Consider the following 17,579-nt stretch of genomic DNA (forward strand, 5'->3'; position numbering starts at 1 on the left):
TGAACTCGGCTGTGCAATGTGGCTAACGGGACACTCAAAGTTTATCTTTTCCAAAGACGCCTTCTCCCATCCCATGTTGTATAAATAAGTCTAAGGAGTTCTTGAAACTCTGGAAGGGGAATCTGCAAATCAGCTAAGTAGGGAACCCGTGAGCCTGCCCTCTGTCCCAGTTTGAGACTGTCTTAGTTTACCCCAGTTGTCCCCGTGTAATTATAATCAACCTTCCTTTCACTCTCATTAGTGTCTCAATTTGGTTGATGAATTGTATTGTCAGCCCAGCCGTGGAGCCTGCTGAGATGGGAGCAGCTCTGAAGCAGAGGCAGGAGGAGGACTATTGGGCCAGATGTAGGAAATGTCATAGACGTGGGAGCTCTACAGCACTGCTGAGAGCTGAGCTGGAGATCCATCCGCCAGGGAACGCTACCAAGTCAGCTAAGAGACCAGATCAAGGATGATTCCAGCAAGGGAGTTGAGTCATGAGTGCCGGCAGGGCAAGCAGAAACCAGGTGGACCTGGACATCAGGGGTAAGATTGGAGAACTTGAATGGTTGTCCGTCCACACATAAACCATAGCCCTCCCTCATACACCCCAACACACCGTGTAGAGCTGAGGTGTGTGTGTGTACGTGCATGTGCACTGGTACACATGGATGGGGTGGAAGGCTAAAAGTCTGCCCTTCTTCCCTAGATAGGTCAGCACATTACCTCAAGGGACTGTTTCAATTACTGAATGGAGGTAAGTTTTAAATAGTCTTGAAGAAAGTTTAATTCCTTACCCTCTAACCAGCTGACGGAGGCTTGTGAGGAAGCTCAGAATAGTTTCAGTCAAGTTAAAGGCGTTACATACATTTCCTTTGCATATCTTGAGTTGCAGTATGCCAGTAAATTTGTGACCCCACTAAATGTATGTAAGTGCAGCCTAACTACTGATTAAATTAATGACCCGTGGAGTTAGTCTGTTTGGGTCCAGATCCCAGTTACAATTACAAGCTTTATGATCTTATTCGAGTCACTTAATTTCACTACGTTTTAATTTTTCCAAGTGTAAAATAGGGATAATCATGCTGCCTAACTCTCGGTGGTTTTCTGAGAACTAAGTGACATGTATGTACTGGGTACATAATACATGCTCAGTGAATGTCAGCTATTGTTATTAGTATTCTGGTAGTCACAGTGATCTATTTCATAAGTTGTATAACTTCTGAGTGCCTACCTTTGCATCAATCCTACCTCTACCAATAAGATTCAAACTCCTTAAGGCCTTAGAGTTTCTTTTATCTGTACCCCTTCCAGCATGTGTTCAGTGCTCCACCTACCGGGGGTTAGCAAAGGATGTCCCTTCAGTCGTTGACCATAGAAGGCTCCGGTGTTCATAACACAGGACAAGTCATTTTTGATTCTCTCTCTCACCTTTGATATCTAATCTTTCAGTAAAAACTACATTTTCTGCTTCCAAAACACCCTTTAATCCATTTACTTCTCTTCATTTCCATCGCAACCTCTCTATTTCAAGCCAGATTCCTGCAATAGTCTTCTCATTTGTATCCTCTTTTCCATTTTCAGTTCTCTCAGTTTATTTTTTTATTTTAGTTTTTTACAGTGAATGGAGTATATATAAGTCAGGTCACACCATTCCCTTGCTTAAAATACTTTAAGGCAGGGGTCTCCAACCCCCGGGGCCAAGGACCGGTAGCAGTCCGCATCCTGTTAAGAACCGGGCCTCACGGCAGGAGGTCAGCAGCGGGCAAGCTAGAGAAGCTTCATCTGACACTCCCATTCCTCCCCATCGCTCCAATCACCGCCTGAGCCAGCCCCTGCCCCCGTGGAAAAATTGTCTTCCATGAAACCAGTCCCTGGTGCCGAAAAGGTGGTTGGGGACCTCTGCTTTAAGGGCCATCCTTGTCTTAGGATACAATCCAACTTTTCTTTTTTTTTTTTACCATAACCTATAAAGCCCTAAATTAGGAGCTACAAATTCTAACTCCCATGGAGGCCAAAAGAATGTTAGTGATATTTTAGCTAGCATTTCTAGGTGTTTTGTTGGAGGAGCATTTCAGGATTTTTGGACTATAACATTTTTAAAAACAGAATTCACACACTTGAAATCATGCATTTGTTGATCTGATTTTTGTGCCCCTCCCCCAAGAAATAGTGTGTTCTTCAAGGGCAGGAACCTTGCCTAAGTTCTGTGCCACACATAGTGTTTGATACATAATTGGCATGCATGATATATTTGCAGAAGTGAATCTTGATAATGTTAATATGGAATTGGGGCTGCAACTGTTCTCTGAGCTCCAGAGGATAGTGACTCTGTTTTACTCAACTGTGTCTTTCCAGGGAATTTAATACAGTTTCAGGAATAGGGAGGATGTTTTCTATAAGTATTTGGTGGTTAACTTATGGTTATTTATAGAAAAAAGAATTGTAAAAATAAGTAACTCCTTTATGTTTGGTTATTATAGGAATGTTAAGATGGCTATTTACAGTTTTATTTTTCAGAGTTTCCCCTGACCTCGGAAGCTATAAGTAATTTTTCCTCCATGTATTTCTTATAGCTCTTCTTGCTTTGCCCATCTTGTTGTGTATCTGCCTCATCTTCATTACCAGACTCTAAGCTCTTGAGCGCAGTTACTTCTGTATTCCTGCCTTTAATCCTCTAGTCCTTGCTGGGGTTTTCAACCTTGGCGCTGTCGACACTCTGACTGGATAACTCTTTGTTTTGGACAGCTGTCCTGTGCATTGTAGGATATTTCGCAGCATCCCTGGCTTCTACCCACTGGATGCCAGTAGCATTCCTCCGTCGTGACAACCAAAAATGTCTCCAGATGCTGCCAAATGTCCCTGGGGCACAGAAATGCTCTCAGTTGATAACCCATCACTTTACAGCCTCACACAGAGAAAATGCTCCCCATTTGTTTATTACATAAACTTCTACAGCATATTCTAATTGAATTCCACAAGGCAAATGTAGAATTCACGTTTTCTTGAGGAAACTGGACTAGTGTTGGACCACCCTTCTTGTCTGCAGGTCTGAACGGACACTGAGATGAGCTGTGCTCCTGTCATCACTCACTGTCAGCTCCCTCCTCAAAGCCTATCCTCTCATTCCGTCTACTTGTTTATAATCTGAAAACATCTGGAGGTGCAGAGTTTAGGTGTGTGGCTTAAGTCCACAGCTTCCATAATGCATGTATTCATTTTCTGACAAATGCTGTCTGTCAAATTTACATTTGAATGCACCTGCTTTACAGATGACAGGATTTCTAAGCAAATGCAGACGGGATTAGAATACTATTTGCTGGCATAAATGTGCAAAATTTGGCCTCCGGAACTGTAACTTTTTTTTTTTTTTTCCTTTAGCAAAGCTACAACTAATTTAATCAGCAGTTTTTGGAAAGAAACATTCCTTTTAATTTACTTAAAAGTAAATTCCAAAATTTACTTTTACTTCTTTTATACTGTTTTCAACAGTTTAGAAATATATAAAAAACGTAAACAGTAAATTATGTTTTGTGAAAAAAGCTGTTTATATTAGAAACAAAGCTTATAACAAGTAACACATTTTAGTTAACAAAATTAATTTTAGGCAACGAAAATGCTTTTTAGGTAGTGAAAGTGGACGGTGAGACGCTGTTCCCTCTCAAGTTCCATGCCCACTCTTAGGGCACTGCTCGCCGTTAACTTATGTAACGTGACTGACACAGCGGTGGAGGTGCAGAGGGGTGGCGGGATGCGTGGATTAAATTCCATTATCTCCACTGTCAACGGAGGAAATCGGCTCAGAGGGATTAAACCATTTAAAAAACTTGTTCACTAGTTGAGCTCAGAGCAAATTCTCCTTTTTCCCAGGGCTCTTTCTACCATGAGACATATTCAGATAGTGATATCATATTCCAGATATTGCTGGGGAAGTGCAGAAAGTGTTTCTCTGTCCCTAGTCACTTACAGTCCGCAGCAGCACAATGGCTGGAAACTTTCCTCAGGTAAGCCATAAAGGCCAAAATATTTCCTCCGGGCTTCCCTGGTGGCGCAGTGGTTGAGAGTCCGCCTGCCGATGCAGGGGATGCGGGTTCGTGCCCCGGTCCGGGAGGATCCCACGTGCCGCGGAGCGGCTGGGCCCGTGAGCCATGGCCGCTGAGCCTGCGCGTCCGGAGCCTGTGCTCCGCGACGGGAGAGGCCACAGCAATGAGAGGCCCGTGTACCGCAAAAAAAAAAAAAAAAAAAATTTCCTCCTGGCACCATGAAGAATTTCCAGGCAGAGCCCAGACACTATCTATGGCTCAGAGGGAAAATGTCATGGGAGAAAGTTACAGAAACAAATGCAATGTTGTGATGGTATGAAGAATTAAGACATTTGTAAGGATAATAGAGTAAAGAAAGCATGGAAAGCAAAGCAACTGTAGTTCATTTTGAAGAATCATGAAAAGATGACCTTTTTCTTTTCTTCTGAGCAAATATTAAGAGGAATTCAATTAATGAATTCCAGACCCACACCAGACAAATTCAGCTGTTCTAGTTTGTTTAATGGTTACATTATCATAAGGCAAGTTCACTGAAATCCTGAATAGTAACTAGAAAGGCAAGTCATACCAAGCACAGGTCTTCAAGTCTCCACCTCAGCAAAATATTGGAAAACCACCAACGAAAAATGATGAAAAAAAAAATTTTATGGAGTATAGTTGATTTACAATTTTGTGTTAGTTTCAGGTGTACAGCAAAGTCAATCAGTTATACATATACATATATCCACTCTTTTTTTTTTAGATTCTTTTCCCATATAGGACATTACAGAGGACTGAATAGAGTTCCCTATTCTATACAGTAGGTTCTTATTAGTTATCTATTTTATATATAGAAGTATGTCAACCCCAATCTCCCAATTTATCCCTCTCCCAGCAAAAAATGATTTTAAGTAATCTTATTTTCCTACTATGAAAACAAAACATCAATTAAAAATTTAGAAAACGTAGGAAAAGATAGCCATTGTAATTGTTGTCATTTATTTGGTTCAGATATAAATATACATACACATATATAAATATATATGTATGTATTTCTGTAGAAATACATATGCATGGTGTGGGATGAAATATTTATATCTATATCATATCTATTTTCTATATATCTATCGCCATGTGATAATACAATAATTCATTAATGCTATTTTATTACCTGATGTTTTCACTTAACATTCAGGGAACTTCTTTCTGATTCATTAAATAATTAAACAGTCTTCTGCAATGTTACTTTTTTTAAACATCTTTATTGGAGTATAATTGCTTTACAATGGTGTGTTAGTTTCTGCTTTACAACAAAGTGAATCAGTTATACATATGTTCCCATATCTCTTCCCTCTTGCATCTCCCTCCCTCCCACCCTCCCTATCCCACCCATCTAGGTGATCACAAACCACCTAGCTGATATCCCTGTGCCATGTGACCGCTTCCCACTAGCTATCCACCCTAAGTTTGGTAGTGTATATATGTCCATGCCACTCTCTCACTTCGTCCCAGATTACCCTTCCCCCTCCCCATATCCTCAAATCCATACTCTAGTAGGTCTGTGTTTTATTTCCGTCCTACCCCTAGTCTCTTCATGACATTTTTTTTTCTTAGATTCCATATATATGTGTTAGCATACAGTATTTGTTTTTCTCCTTCTGACTTACTTCACTCTGCATGACAGACTCCAGGTCCATCCATGTCACTACAAATAACTCAGTTTCATTTCTTTTTATGGCTGAGTAATATTCCATTGTATATATGTGCCACATCTTCTTTATCCATTCATCTGTTGTTGGACACTTAGGTTGCTTCCATGTCCTGGCTATTGTAAATAGAGCTGCAATGAACATTTTGGTACATGACCCTTTTTGAATTATGGTTTTCTCAGGGTATATGCCCACTAGTGGGATTGCTGGGTTGTATGGTAGTTCTATTTGTAGTTTTTTAAGGAACCTCCATACTGTTCTCCATAGTGGCTGTATCAATGTACATTCCCACCAGCAGTGCAAGAGTGTTCCCTTTTCTCCACACCCTCTCCAGTAGTTATTGTTTCTAGATTTTTTGATGATGGCCATTCTGACTGGTGTGAGATGATACCTCATTGTAGTTTTGATTTGCATTTCTCTAATGATTAATGATGTTGAGCATTCTTTCATGTGTTTGTTGGCAATCTGTATATCTTCTTTGGAGAAATGTCTATTTAGGTCTTCTGCCCACTTCTGGATTGGGTTGTTTGTTTTTTTGTTATTGAGCTGCCTGAGTTGCTTATAAATTTTGGAGATTAATCCTTTGTCAGTTGCTTCATTTGCAACTATTTTCTCCCATTCTGAGGGTTGTCTTTGGTCTTGTTTATGGTATCCTTTGCTGTGCAAAAGCTTTTAAGTTTTATTAGGTCCCATTTGTTTATTTTTGTTTTTATTTCCATTTCTCTAGGAGATGGGTCAAAAAGGATCTTGCTGTGATTTATGTCATAGAGTGTTCTGCCTATGTTTTCCTCTAAGAGTTTGATAGTGTCTGGCCTTACATTTAGGTATTTAACCCATTTTGAGTTTATTTTTGTGTATGGTGTTAGGGATTGTTCTAATTTCATACTTTTACACGTACCTGTCCAGTTTTCCCAGCATTCCCTATTGAAGAAGCTGTCTTTTCTCCACTGTATATTCTTGCCTCCTTTATCAAAGATAAGGTGACCATATGTGTGTGGGTTTATCTCTGGGCTTCCTATCCTGTTCTATTGATCTATATTTCTGTTTTTGTGCCAGTACCATGCTCTCTTGATTCCTGTAGCTTTGTAGTACAGTCTGAAGTCAGGGAACCTGATTCCTCCAGGTCAATTTTTCATTCTCAAGATTGCTTTGGCTAGTTGGGGTCTTTTGTGTTTCCATACAAATTGAGAAATTTTTTGTTCTAGTTCTGTAAAAAATGGCATTGGTAGTTTGATAGGGATTGCATTGAATCCGTAGATTGCTTTGGGTAGTAGAGTCATTTTCACAATGTTGATTCTTCCAATCCAAGAACATGGTATATCTCTGCATCTATTTGTATTATCTTTCATTTCTTTCATCAGTGTCTTATACTTTTTTGCATACAGGTCGTTTGTCTCCTTAGGTAGGTTTATTCCTAGATATTTTATTCTTTTTGTTGCAATGGTAAATGGGAGTGTTTTCTTAATTTCACTCTCAGATTTTTCATCATTACTGTATAAGAATGCCAGAGATTTCTGTGCGTTAATTTTGTATCCTGCTACTTTACCAAATTCATTGATTAGCTCTAGTAGTTTTCTGGTAGCATCTTTAGGATTCTCTATGTATAGTATCATGTCATCTGCAAACAGTGACAGCTTTACTTCTTCTTTTCCAATTTGGATTCCTTTTATTTCTTTTTCTTGTCTGATTGCTGTGGCTAGAACTTCCAAAACTATGTTGAATAAGAGTGGTGAGGGTGGGCAACCTTGTCTTGTTCCTGATCTTAGTGGAAATGGTTTCAGTTTTTCACCATTGAGGATGATGTTGGCTGTGGATTTGTCATATATGGTCTTTATTATGTTGAGGAAAGTTCCCTCTATGCCTACTTTCTGCAGGGTTTTTATCATAAATGGGTGTTGAATTTTGTCAAAAGCTTTCTCTGCATCTATTGAGATGATCATATGGTTTTTCTCCAGTTTGTTGATATGGTGAATCATGTTGATTGATTTGCGTATATTGAAGAATTCTTGCATTCCTGGGATAAACCCCACTTGATCATGGTGTATGATCCTTTTAATGTGCTTTTGGATTCTGTTTGCTAGTATTTTGTTGAGAATTTGTGCATCTATGTTCATCAGTGATATTGGCCTGTAGTTTTCTTTGTGACATCTTTGTCTGGTTTTGGTATCAGGGTGATGGTGGCCTTGTAGAATGAGTTTGGGAGTGTTCCTCCCTCTGCTATCTTTTGGAAGAGTTTGAGAAGGATAGGTGTTAGCTCTTCTCTAAATGTTTGGTAGAATTCGCCTGTGAAGCCATCTGGTCCTGGGCTTTTGTTTGTCGGAAGATTTTTAATCACAGTTTCAATTTCAGTGCTTGTGATTGGTCTGTTCATATTTTCTATTTCTTCCTGGTTCAATCTCGGCACGTTGTACATTTCTAAGAATTTGTCCATTTCTTCCAGGTTGTCCATTTTATTGGCATAGAGTTGCTTGTAGTAGTCTCTAATAATCTTTTGTATTTCTGCCGTGTCCGTTGTTACTTCTCCTTTTTCATTTCTAATTCTATTGATTTGAGTCTTCTCCATTTATTTCTTGATGAGTTTGGCTAATGGTTTATCAATTTGGTTTATCTTCTCAAAGAACCAGCTTTTAGTTTTATTGATCTTTGCTATTGTTTCCTTCATTTCTTTTTCATTTATTTCTGATCTGATCTTTATGATTTCTTTCCTTCTGCTAAATTTGAGGTTTTTTTGTCCTTCTTTCTCTAATTGCTTTAGGTGCAAGGTTAGGTTGTTTTTTCGAGATGTTTCCTGTTTCTTAAGGTAGGATTGTATTGCTATAAACTTCCCTCTTAGAACTGCTTTTGCTGCATCCCATAGGTGTTGAGTCGTTGTGTCTCCTTTGTCATTTGTTTCTAAGTATTTTTTGATTTCCTCTTTGGTTTCTTCAGTGATCATTTCATTATTAAGTAGTGTATTGTTTAGCTTCCATATGTTTGTATTTTTTACAGGTAGTTTCCTGTAATTGATATCTAGTCTCATAGTATTGTGGTCGGAAAAGATACTTGATATGATTTCAATTTTCTTAAATTTACCAAGGCTAGATTTGTGACCCAAGATATGATCTATCCTGGAGAATGTTCCATGAGCACTTGAGAAAAATGTGTATTCTGTTGTTTTTGGATGGAATGTCCTATAAATATCAATTAAGTCCATTTTGTTTAAGGTATCATTTAAAACTTGTGTTTCCTTATTTATTTTCATTTTGGATGATCTGTCCATTGGTGAAAGTGGGGTGTTAAAGTCCCCTACTATGATTGTGTTACTGTCGATTTCCCCTTTTGTGTGTGTGTGGGTGGGTGGGTGGGTGTTACACGGGCCTGTCACTGTTGTGACCTCTCCCGTTGCAGAGCACAGGCTCTGGATGCACAGGCTCAGCAGCCATGGCTCATGGGCCTACCCGCTCCGTGGCATGTGGGATCTTCCCGGACCAGGGCACGAACCTGTGTCCCCTGCATCGTCAGGCGGACTCTCAACCACTGCGCCACCAGGGAAGCCCAATCGATTTCCCCTTTTATGGCTGTTAGTATTTGCCTTATGTATTGAGGTGCTCCTATGTTGGGTGCATAAATATTTACAATTGTTATATCTTCTTCATGAATCGATCCCTTGATCATTATGTAGTATTCTTCTTTGTCTCTTGTAATAGTTTTTATTTTAAAGTCTATTTTGTCGGATATGAGAATTGCTATTCCAGCTTTCTTCTGATTTCCATTTGCATGGAATATATTTTTCTATCCCCTCACTTTCAGTCTGTATGTGTCCCTAGGTCTGAAGTGGGTCTTTTGTAGACAGCATATATATGGGTTTTGTTTTTGTATCCATTCAGCCAGTCTGTGTCTTTTGGTGGGAGCATTTAATCCATTAACATTTAAGGTAATTATCAATATGTATGTTCCTATTACCATTTACTTAATTGTTTCAAGTTTGTTTTTGTAGTTCTTTTCCTTCTCTTGTGTTTCTTGCCTAGAGAAGTTCCTTTACCATTTGTTGTAGAGCTGGTTTGGTGGTGCTGAACTCTCTCAGGTTTTGCTTGTCTGTAAAGGTTTTAATTTCTCCATCAAATATGAATGAGATCCTTGCTGGGTAGAGTAATCTTGGTTGTAGGTTTTTCTCCTTCATCACTTTAAATATGTCCTGCCACTCCCTTCTGGCTTGCAGAGTTTCTGCTGAAAGATCAGCTGTTAACCTTATGGGGATTCCCCTGTGTGTTATTTGTTGTTTTTCCCTTGCTGCTTTTAATATGTTTTCTTTGTATTTAATTTTTGATAGTTTGATTAATATTGTCTTGGTGTGTTTCTCCTTGGATTTATCCTGTATGGTACTCTCTGTGCTTCCTGGACTTGATTAACTATTTCCTTTCCCATATTAAGGAAGTTTTCAACTATAATCTCTTCAAATATTTTCTCAGTTCCTTTCTTTCTCTCTTCTTCTTCTGGGACCCCTATAATTCGAATGTTGGTGTGTTTAATATTGTCCCAGAGGTCTCTGAGACTGTCCTCAGTTCTTTTCATTATTTTTTCTTTATTCTGCTCTGCAGTAGTTATTTCCATTATTTTATCTTCCAGGTCACTTATCCATTCTTCTGCCTCAGTTATTCTGCTATTGATCCCATCTAGAGTATTTTTAATTTCATTTATTGTGTTGTTCATCGTTGCTTGCTTGCTCTTTAGTTCTTGTAGGTCCTTGTTAAATGTTTATTGCATTTTGTCTATTCTATTTCCAAGATTTTGGATCATCTTTACTATCATTATTCTGAATTCTTTTTCAGGTAGACTGCCTATTTCCTCTTTATTTGTTAGGTCTGGTGGGTTTTTACCTTGCTCCTTCATCTGCTGTGTGTTTTTCTGTCTTTTCATTTTGCTTATCTTACTGTGTTGGGGGTCTCCTTTTTGCAGGCTGTAGGTTCGTAGTTCCCGTTGTTTTTGGTGTCTGTCCCCAGTGGCTAAGGTTGGTTCAGTGGGCTAAATAGGTTTCCTGGTTGAGGGGACTAGTGCCTGTGTTCTGGTGGATAAGGCTGGATCTTGTCTTTCTGGTGGGCAGGTCCACGTCTGGTGGTGTGTTTTGGGGTGTCTGTAGCCTTTTAGGCAGCCTCTCTGCTAATGGATGGGGCTGTGGTCCTGTCTTGCTAGTTGTTGGGTATAGGGTGTCCAGCACTGTAGCTTGCTGGTCATTGAGTGAAGCTGGGTCTTGGTGTTGAGATGGAGATCTCTGGGAGATTTTCGCCGTTTGATATTACGTGGAGCTGGGAGGTCTCTTGTAGACCAGTGTCCTGAAGTTGGTTCTCCCACCTCAGAGACACAACCCTGATGCCTGGCTGGAGCACCAAGAGCCTTTAATCCACACGGCTCAGAATAAAAGGGAGAAAAAATAGAAAGGAAAGAAAGGAAGGAAGGAAGGAAGAAAGGAAGGAAGAAAAGGAAGGAAGAAAAGAAGGAAGAAAGGAAGGAAGAAAGCAAGGAAGGAAGGGAGGAAGGAGGAAAGGAAGGAAGAAAAGGAAGGAAGAAAAGAAGGAAGAAAGGAAGGAAGAAAGCAAGGAAGGAAGGGAGGAAGGAAGAAAGAAAGGAAGAAAGAAGATAAAATAAAGTAGGATAAAATAAAAAATAATTATTAGAAGAAAGACTTTTTAAAGTAAAAAAAAGAAAAAACAAAAAAAAACAAAAAATGGGACAGTCAGAACCCCATGACAAATGGTGAAAGCAAAGCTATACAGACAAAATCTCACACAGAAGCACATACATATACACTCACAAAAAGAGAAAAGGTGGAAAAAAATAATATATCTTGCTACCAAAGTCCACCTCCTCAAATTGGGATGATTCGCTTTCTATTCAGGTTTTCCACAGGTGCAGGGCACTTCAAGTTGAATGTGGAGCTTTAATCCGCTGCTTCTGAGGCTGCTGGGAGGGACCTCCCCCTCTCCTCTTTGTTAGCACAGTTCCTGGGGTTCAGCTTTGGACTTGGCCCTGTCTCTGCACGTAGGTCGCCCGACGGCGTCTTCTCTTTGCTCAGACAGGACGGGGCTAAAGGAGCAGCTGATTCGGGGGCTCAGGCTCACTGAGGCCGGGGGGAGGAAGGGGCACGGAGGCGGGGCGAGTCTGCGGCGGCAGAGGCCGGCGTGACGTTGCACCAGCGCGCGCCGTGCGTTCTCCCGGGGAAGTTGTTCCTGGATCCCGGGACCCAGGCAGTGGCAGGCGGCAGAGGCTCCCGGGCGGGGAGGTGTGGAGAGTGACCTATGCTCGCCCACAGGCTTCTTGGTGGTGGTAGCAGCAGCCTTAGCGTCTCATGCCCGTCTCTGGGGTCCGCGCTGATAGCCGCGGCTCGCTCCTGTCTCTGGAGCTCCTTTACCCGGCGCGCTTAAACCCCTCTCCTCGCGCACCAGGAAGCAATGAGGGAAGAAAAGGTCACTTGCCCCTTCGGAAACTCCAGACTTCTCCCGGACTCCCTCCCGGCCAGCCGTGGCGCACTAGCCCCTTCAGGCTGTGTTCGCGCTGCCAATCCCAGGCCTCTCCCTGCGATCCGACCGAAGCCCGAGCCTCAGCTCCCAGCCCCGCCCGCCCCGGCGGTGAGCAGACAAGCCTCTCGGGCAGGTGAGTGCTGGTCGGCACCGATCCTCTGTGCGGGAATCTCTCCGCTTTGCCCTCCGCACCCCTGTGGCTGCCCTCTCCTCCGCGGCTCCCTGCAATTTTACTTTTATGGCTAAAGAGTCAACAGGGAACTTATAATCAAGGTGTGGAAGTCAGTTTGCTTTAAAAAACTACTACTTTGTGATTTTCATTTACTTTTTTATTGTCTCACTCTACCTAATGATTCTGATTTCTGCATTCTGTAGATTCAGATTTTTATATTATATTTACTTAACACTAGCCTTTTAAAGAACTTTCTTCATCATTTCATCATATGGTTGATTTCCTCACAGTCCTCAAGGTAGGGACTAAAAGGAAAGCTTTGAGGTACAACATTTTTAGATATTTCATCATTTCCAAACACTTTCCTGTCCCTGATTATTTGTTCCAGCTCTCCCAGGTGAATTATTACCACATTTTCAGATGAAAAGGGTAAAGAAATGCAAATATTAAGCATATGAAGGCCTGCTCAGCTATAAAATGGATGATCAAATTCAAGTATTTCTGAGCATTGCTCACCCTGAATTTTTCACCAAGTCTTTCACCCTTGTAACGACATTTCCTGTTAGTAACCACCTCTGCTGGCCTACAGCTTTTAATGCCTAGACATCTTACTTTCTTGACAGTTTTCCTTTTCATTATCAGATAGGCAGATCAGTATGTTGGTGAGTTTTGTTGATGAAAGCAAGAATTGCGCCTGTTTCCCCTGTGGTTTAAGGACTAATTTGCCTAAGGTGGACCTTTTTAGTTTCCTTACTTTTTTTCTCTTTAAACTTTTGATCTCAGTTGCTAATAGTGTGTTATTAATATTAATCCAGTTGTCTTCTTAATTAGCTCATGACATCAGGGGAATTCTATGTGTCTTCCACGTAAAGACTCAGATCTGAAGAGTTCAGTTCATACAAATATTTTAAGATGACTGTCATATTAATAATGAAGATAATGACTAATATTTATTGACTATCTACTTATGTGTCCAATAGTAAGCACTGTTTTGAAAATATTTTATTATGGAAGACTTAAAACCTGCGTGAAAGTAGAGAGAGCACTTTAATGATTACCCGTTACCCAGCTTCAGTAACTGTCAACTTCTGGCCAGTCTTGTTTCACTGTCCTCTCGCCCACTTCTCTTCCTCCCTCCCACCACAGTGTTTTGCAGTAAATTCCAGATATCATTTTATTTTACCTGTATATATTTCAGAAGATAAGAACTCTCAGGAAGTATATACTCAAATTTATTTTTAATTTTTAAACTTTCTGTTAAATTATAACGTACAGTGCTTCCCTGGTGGCGCAGTGGTTGAGAGGCCTCCTGCCGATGCAGGGGACACGGGTTCGTGCCCCGGTCCGGGAGGATCCCACGTGCCGCGGAGCGGCTGGGCCCGTGAGCCGTGGCCGCTGGGCCTGCGCGGCCGGAGCCTGTGCTCCGCAACGAGAGAGGCCGCAGCAGTGAGAGGCCCGCATACCACCAAAAAAAAAAAAAAAAAATTATAATGTACAGACAGTAAAATATATAAATCGTACGTGTGCAGCTTGGTTAGTTTTTGCAGACTGAACCCACTGGTATACCTAGAACATTGCTGGTGCCACAGAAGCCCCTGTTGTTCTCCTTTCCAGTCGCGTCCCCACATCCCAAGGGTAACTACTATCCCGACTCCTGGCACCCTAGATTGGTTTTGCCTGTTTTTGAACTCGGTATGTATGGAATCATACAGTGTACTGTTTGGGGTCTGGCTTCTTTCATTTAACCTTTTGTGTGAGAGATTTATCCGCATTTTTGCACATCTGTCCTCATTGCCGTATAGCACACCATTGTCTGACTGTACCACAGTGTAGCGATTCAATTGCAGAAAGCATTTAGAGCGGGGGTCCCCAGCCCCCAGGCCACAGACAGCTACTGGGCAAATGAGCGGAGCTTCACCTGCCGCTGCCCATCGCTCGTGTTACCACCTGAACCAGCCCCCCCCACCCCGTCCGTGGAAAAATTGTCTTCCACGAAACTGGTCCCTCGTGCCAAAAAAGGTTGGGGACCGCTGATTTAGAGAGTTTCTAATGTTTGGCTATTATGAATAGTCTTAACTTCCTTTATTAATCGTATAGAAGAGGTAAAGGCGGGTTGGGTGAAATAAAGTAATTTGCTAAGTTCACACAGGTAATAAGTAATGGAGTCTGAATTCAAACTAGCTTTGCCTGACTTCAGACTCAGAGGTCTTAACCACTGTGCTTTCAAGGCAGCCCTTTTCAGAATTAACTATAATTATCTGCATAGTGTGTATATACAAAGCCATATGTTTGTGGGGAAAAGTACATTATTCTGCACGGCTCTGTGCCCAATCACTGGTTTTCCGATTCTGTGTCTATTTCTTGGAGAGTAAATGTCTCACTCCATTTAAAAACACTGTTAAAAGTTATCCATTGCCATTAAGATTTAGAGTATTGAGCAAGAGTGAGAGATGACTTCAGAATAGGAAAGGAAGAAGGAAATACACTCCAGCACATGTCATCTGACCCTTTCAAAAAATAAGATGCTTGTGACCTGTAAATGTATGCAGAATATGGTCTTATATAAAAACTACCTGGGTTAAATTCTATTAACCTACTTTCAAGCACATAAACAGGGAAATGGGGTTTTTAATAATAAGTTATTATTATCTTATAACTTTTAAACCTAGTCTTGCCTCTCCTTTTTCTGAAACTGTTAGGAAAATAAATAATTTAGTTAAATATTTTATGAATAAATGTAGGTGTGACACTATTTTATTTGTAAATAGGACAAAGTAGTTATTCTATTATGAATATTTGTAGATATTACAAAATACGTATTAGTACTACTTCTTTTAAAGTTTTGTAAAATCTAAATAGAAGTATAGCTAGATTAATAGAAAGTGTAAGTATTTGCAAATTGTAAAACCTGACTATAGCAAATATATCAAACTATCATTTTGATACCAAAGAACTAGCTAATGGATATCAATCCCTGCATCCCCATTGTTTTTTGTTTTTTGGTTTTTCTTGCTGTTGATTATGTCTTTGAGAAGTTTTGGTTGTGAATGCATAGTTCATAAACATTTTTGAATTGCTTATCAAATCATAGACCAAAATTATATTTTTAGAATGTAATTTTAGAATTTTGCTAAGCAGTGAACTCATTCATCATGCATTGTTTGTTTTAGAGAGAATACTGAACAGCTCACATCCTTTGCTTAAAAATAGATTTTTTTTTTTCCTCAAAGCAATTATCTTCTTTTCAGTCCAATTTTCTCTTTTCTGGTATTCAACAAGACTTCATTTCCAATAAGCTTTTATTTTACTACGCTGATCATGAAATTATGCCACTTTTTTTTTTCTATCTGCCTCAAAGCTGTGGAGTTTTAAGTGTATGTTTTTGCTCAGAGCATATATCTTCAGGTATAGAAAAGTCTATACATTTTGACTCTCAGTGACTGTGAAGAATAGGTTACTGTGACTAACATATGTAAGAGACAGTTAAGTGGTTAAGAACACAAATTTTTGGAACCAGACTCCCTAGTTCAAATTCTGGCTCTGTCACTTACTAACATGTGACTTTGGTCAAGTTACTTAATATCTCTATGCTTCAATTCTCTTGCCTGTAAAATGAGGGACAATAATAACACCGACCTCACTGGGTTATTGTTAGAATTAAGTGGGTTAGTACATGTCCAGCCCTTAGAACTCTGCCTAGCGTATAATATGTTACACAGGTATCTTTATTATTATCCAGAAATCTATTACTTTCCTTGGAAATTTAAAAATTTCAAAATAATTAATTTACAAACTAAGAATTTCTTCCTACAACTTTGAATATGCAGCTAATAATGACCCAACTCTGTCCAGAGAGCCTAGATTCATTTTCCATAAGTTTACGGATAATATGCTCTAAAGTTTTCTTCATCTTTTCTTTCATCTTTTACATGTTCATTTGCTCATTCGATCATTCCTGTTTATTGAACACTTACTATGGTGCTTGAGTATTTAGTAAGGAACAAACAGGAAACATTCTCTGCTACCTGGGAGCTTACATTCCAGTCTTAAAGCCAGCCAATGTGCAGAACATGGCAGGTCTGGAAACTCCCCTTGTGACCTAGGCCCTCACCCCCTGCTGCCCTGAGCATCGTTTTGAAGTCAATGTCTATTTTTCTCTTCACTGTATATATTAAATAACAGAAACTTTTAACTTAAAAATCACTATGCCTCTTTAAATGAACAATGTGGTAAATTTTGGTCTTATAAACGGATACAGACATAATGTGCCACCTCCCTTACAATTCATCTGCTTTTTTCTCACTGATAACATTAATCTATCTTCTTATTAAAAAGTTTCATCGTGATTCATTCTTGAAGTTGGGAAATTCAGCTTTAGTTGTAAGTTTATTAGAAGTTCTCAGAATAATGCTCACACTTAAGACGGGGAAAAGGATGCCGCTGAACGGTAATATATTAACAACATGTGTTGAAAAATCGATTCCTTGTTGACTGTATACAAAACACAAATTTCGAATAGTTCTTAATACACTACTTCCTCTGTGGATTATGTAGGAAATTCTTTTGTCTGAATAATCATTCCCAGGGGGTGGGGGAAGCCTTCAAAATAAATTCACTTTAGAGAGAGAGATGGAGAGAGAGAGAGAGAGAGAGTGTGTGTGTGTATGTGTGTGTGTGTGTGTGTGTGTGTGTGTGTGTGTGAGAGAGAGAGAGAGAGAGAGAGAGAGAGAGTGAGAGACCATGAGAGACTGATGACTATGGAGTACTGAGTCAGACCAGCACATATGCCTAGCCTGATTAAAGAACGTAATTCAAAGGTAGCAATAGTATCTAATTATATGAAATACTTTGTATGCTGTTGCTTGTTACCACATTTTAGAAATAAACTAACAGCAACAATGAACAGCTAGTCCAAAGGTTAAAGAAAACAACGGTGGGGGACTAGGTTTTCATTAAAGAAGGAAAAAAACCCCACCAAAACCTCTAATTGTCTGGATAGTTAGGGAAGAAATAAATAACGATCACCCTCTCAATGGAATTACCTAGGCCCGTAAAGGCAAAGTGGGTTATTTCCCCTCAGTCTTTTTTTTTTTTTTTTTTAATACCTGGCTTCAGCACTTAATAATGAAGCTCAGTTTTTTTTTAGAAGCAATGGATTTACTTTACTTTATTTTATTTTTTAAACATCTTTATTGGCGTATCA

This window comes from Kogia breviceps, chromosome 13, assembly GCF_026419965.1.
Source record: "Kogia breviceps isolate mKogBre1 chromosome 13, mKogBre1 haplotype 1, whole genome shotgun sequence".
Lineage (NCBI taxonomy): Eukaryota > Metazoa > Chordata > Mammalia > Artiodactyla > Physeteridae > Kogia > Kogia breviceps.